Raw genomic sequence first — 5240 nt, 5'->3', positions numbered from 1 at the left:
CAAATAAGAAATATTTTCGGTCCTATATATAGGACCAACATATATTATTAAATAAGAGTATATTATTTTTATTAAAAAATATATATATATATATATATATATAAATTATTGAAATAAAATTAAACATTATTAAAATTTTGTTATAATTATAAGCGATTGCTATTTCTAAAAATAAATAAATTTCATAAAATTTATATTATTTTATATTCATTTGAAATATTAAAAAAACTTCTCGCTTTAAAGTAACCATGATATGAGTTATAAATGCAATAAAATTTTATACAAAAAATAATATTTATTTGTTGACGAATAATATAAAAGGTTTACATTTCTAAATAACATATATTTATATATGGTGTGTAAAAAAAAAGAAAAGAAGAAAAATAATTTATATTTTTAATATAAAAAGGCAACCGCACACAGTGTTCCCAAGCGGTCACCCATCCAAGTACTGACTGTGCCCAATGTTGCTTAACTTCGGTGATCGGACGAGAACCGGTGTTTTCAACGTGGTATGGCTGTTGCCAGTAATAAATGAAAATTTTTACAAATATATATTTTTCATAAATATCATTAATATTAAAGTATATTATTAAAATTTTCAATGAAGTAATCAATTTAAATATATACTTATTTATTATACCATATATTTTAAATAAAAATGCAACCGCACACAGTATTCTCAAGTGGCCACCCATCCGTGGTACTGACTGTGGCAAATGTTTCTTAACTATTATTTTATAAAATATTTATACAAAAAATAATTTACTCTTATCAAATATTAATTTGTGGCCTGTATTAAGGCCTATGTTATTTTCATTTTTTAGCAAAAATAATGAAATATTTCAATATATTATTAAAGTAACAGATCATTTCTTTTTTGGTGCTGCTTTTTTAATTTTTGTAGGAGATGATTTGGCAACAGAAGCTTTCTTAGCTTTTGGTGCTTTCGGTTTACGAGCAGGGCTACTTTTGGCAGCGGATTTTGTACTTTTTGCTGGTTTTGCTTTAACTGGTGCTTTTTTTGATGCCGCTGATGATTTTGCAGTAACTTTTTTAGCAGCAGTTGATGATGATGGAGTCGCTTTTTTTGCTTTAGGCTTTTTGGCTGCCAATGATGTAGTTGTGGCTTTCTTTTCTTTTGGTGCCCGTTTACTTTTAGCACTCTTTGCTGAACCTTTTGCTCCACTTTCTTTTTTGGATACTTTTGATTTAGCTGAAGAATTAGATGAAGCGGAAGCAGCCAATTTGAATGAACCAGATGCACCTTTACCTTTAGTTTGTACCAAGGCTCCCTCAGTTACAGCAGCTTTTAAATATTTTTTAATAAATGGTGAAATTTTATCAGAATCCACTTTATAATTTGCAGCTAAATATTTTTTAATTGCTTGTAATGATGAACCACCACGTTCTTTTAAATTTTTAATTGCGTTAACAACCATTTCTGATGTACGTGGATGTGTTGGTTTTGAATGTTGTTTTGTACGTTTAGCACCAGAAGCTGTTGCTTTTTTTGTTGGTGTTGTAGAAGCAGCAGTAACCGCAGTTGCTGCAACAGCTGTAGAATTTTCTTCGGCCATATTTTTTTACTTTATAAAAATAATGTATTTATTATAAATATTTAAATGATAAAATATAATAATTCTATCAAATAAAAAATAAAGGTTTTCAATTATATCATTATTCACAATAATATAAGTCCCTATGTAAGTCAAAGTACCATGTAGAAAACACATAAAAATTAAATAGTATTTCTAATTTACTGTCGTAGTAAACATGATTTATTTTTTCAATTTCTATAATATATAAAATAATAAATTATAAATTTAATAATAATATTTATTTTATAAATTAAAATATATTTAATTTTTTTATTAACAATTATTAATAAACATAGTTTAATATTAATTATTTCAATCATACAAAACAATAATATTTTTAAGGTAAACTTAAAAAGTATATATTTTTATTTTTTATTTAATATCGATTTATTATAAATTATTAGTATATAAATAATTAAAAAATTTAATATATAAATATATATATTATAGTATAAGATTTCATTTTTAGAAAAACTTTTTTTGTCAATAATGAAAACGTATTATTATGAAATGTGTTAATCGAACATTGACAAAATATATTTCATTAGAAAATACTTTTATTTATGCATTAATATCAATAATTAACTATTAAATTAATTTTTTCATAATTATATAAAGAAATTTTATACTGATATAAGTATTTATATATTATAATATTTATTTTAAATATAAAAAAATTTATGACAAAATATATTATTAGAGTATTTGTTGAGATTAATATAAGATTATTTTAAATAAGAATTAATTTATATAATTATTAAAATATTATTAATTTTATGTTATGTAATTTTAATAAAAATAAATAATAATAATAATAAATATACAAATTTTTTAACAATTTAAATTTTATATGATCTAAATAATTTTGTTAAGTACGATATGAGAAATCATTGTAAGCTTCGTTAAGAAACTTTGTAATATAAAATAATAATAATAATATTAAATATATAAATAAATAAAATAAATTTGATATATATTTTTAGTTCATTCTGTGTATAAATCAAAGGATACCGAATAATTGGTAACGGATGCGATATATTATAGTATCGAGTATTAAAACATAATATATAAATTTATCTTGTTATTCAAATTTTTTGTTACTTAACTTATGTATTTAGAAAATTTATAATATTATTTATATAATTGACATAAAATCTTATAAATTGAAATTTTATTAATATGTATCAAAAGAAGAGAGTAACGTATTGATATAATATCAAAGGATACTGATTATTTAAATAACGAATACGTCATATATTGTTTGTGTAACGAAGTTCACTTGGCCATCTAGTTTAAAATAACATTTTCAATAGAAAGTTTATATGCTTTGTTTTTTTTTTTTCTTTAATTATTAAAAAAATAAATTGAAATTTAATTCAATCAAATTTTATAATAATTTTAAAAAAATTTTTCCTTTTAAAAAATATTTTGTGATGTTGTGATAATATGTATTAATACAAGTGCATCCTGATACTTTTATCTCTAGTAAAGGTATGAGTATCATGAACAGTTTTGTTATCTAATGATATTATTTTGATAATATTTTGTGTATATTCTTATAATATTTTGTCTAAATATCATCATAATACAATATTATTTTGATAATATTTTATGAATATTCTTATAATATGTTACCTAAATGTCATCATAATATGATGAATTATTTCCATAATAACATATAAAAAAAGAAAAAAAAAAAAAGAATCATTAATTTATAATTATTTAAATTGATTCTTTAAAAAAATATTATAATATATTATTTATAAAAATAATTTTTACTCTTATTTTAAATAAATTTGTGGCCTTTTATTAAAAGGCCTATGATCGATGTATTATTATTATAAAAATTAATGCAATGTTTTTAATTTATGCTTTCTTTTCAGTTTTCTTTGGTAATAACACTGCTTGAATGTTTGGTAATACACCACCTTGAGCAATTGTTACACCAGATAATAATTTATTTAATTCTTCATCATTACGAATTGCCAATTGTAAATGACGTGGAATGATACGTGTTTTTTTGTTATCACGGGCAGCATTACCAGCTAACTCGAGAACTTCTGCAGCCAAATATTCCATAACAGCAGCCAAATATACTGGGGCACCAGCACCTACTCGTTCAGCATAATTTCCTTTTCGTAATAATCTGTGAATTCTTCCAACAGGAAATTGTAATCCTGCTCGGCTTGATCTTGACTTTGCCTTTCCCTTTACTTTACCACCTTTACCTCGTCCAGACATAGCGAATAAATTTATTTAATTAATATTTTTTTTTGTAAATATAATCACACAGATGTGTACGTTACGGGGATTGTAACATAAATGTTTAAAATGTTATTTGGGTATTTTAATTTATAATATTTATAAAATATAAAACTTTAAAAATAAACCAATCACCTTATAGTATTATTTTTAGCCAATCAGAGAGTAGTATTCATTTTTATTGTTATATCCATCTTCGCGTATATAATACGCTAGTTGTATACACGACACGCTCATACATATACTGACTGGTGTTCTGTAACTATCTGTGTATATTAATTGTTTGTAACAATGCCACCAAAAACAAGTGGAAAAGCAGCAAAAAAAGCTGGCAAAGCTCAAAAAAATATATCAAAGAGTGATAAGAAAAAGAAGAGGAAGCGCAAGGAATCATATGCAATTTACATTTACAAAGTATTAAAACAAGTGCATCCTGATACTGGTATCTCTAGTAAAGCTATGAGTATCATGAACAGTTTTGTTAATGATATTTTTGAACGTATTGCTGCTGAAGCATCACGTTTAGCACATTATAATAAACGTTCAACAATCACAAGTCGGGAAATTCAAACCGCAGTTCGATTATTATTACCTGGTGAATTGGCAAAGCACGCTGTTAGTGAAGGTACTAAAGCTGTTACAAAATATACAAGTTCAAAATAAATAAATCGAAAATATTATTTAATTGATAACATAAAAATACATCAACATATAAAAACGGCTCTCTTTTTAAGAGAGCCATCAAATTTTTTAAATAAGAGTAAATTATTTTTATATATACAAAAAAATAAAATAAACAATTATTAATATCATATTTAATATAAAATTTTATATATTAATAGCTTGAATATATCTATTATTAGTATATCAATATTATTAATTTTAAATATAATAAAGGATATCGCGGAATATATATCGTAAATCAGTGTAATGCAAATGCATTACATTACCTTTATTATTTTCATTTTACATTTACTACTTGTTTATGTACGCTTATAATTATTAGAAAAATATTTTTAATAATTTTAAAAAATAAATGAAATAATAAAAATTTAATAATAAATTATTTATTGAAAGTATAAAAAATGGTATAGCAAAATCTTTATTTTCTTTGATTAAGGCGAAATGTTTTATTAGTTATAAATTCGATAATCTCCTATCGATACTTGTTACTCTTAACTTGTATATATAAAAAATATAATAGTATATTAATTTATAATAAAATTTTTTCAAAAATTCAATAAGTTATTGTAAAATAAAATAGATAATATACAAATTATAATTTATTATTGCAGATATATTACAATAAAAAAAAAAAAAATAAATAAAAATATTTGGTAATGTATGTTATAAACAAAATAATTTGTTGTAAACAAA

General features: G+C 22.4%; 1 non-coding gene across 1 annotated transcript; it reads right to left on the bottom strand.

The window, feature by feature from the left end:
- Positions 1–407: 407 nt before the first annotated feature.
- On the bottom strand, positions 408–526 carry LOC123304339. The gene has a single exon (XR_006536367.1). It is a non-coding gene; the product is annotated as a 5S ribosomal RNA (ribosomal RNA).
- Positions 527–5240: the final 4714 nt, after the last annotated feature.

This window comes from Chrysoperla carnea, assembly GCF_905475395.1.
Source record: "Chrysoperla carnea chromosome X unlocalized genomic scaffold, inChrCarn1.1 SUPER_X_unloc_41, whole genome shotgun sequence".
Classification (NCBI taxonomy): Eukaryota; Metazoa; Arthropoda; class Insecta; order Neuroptera; family Chrysopidae; genus Chrysoperla; species Chrysoperla carnea.
Note: the sequence above shows the minus strand (reverse complement) of the source record. Positions and strands in the feature narration are given on the sequence as shown.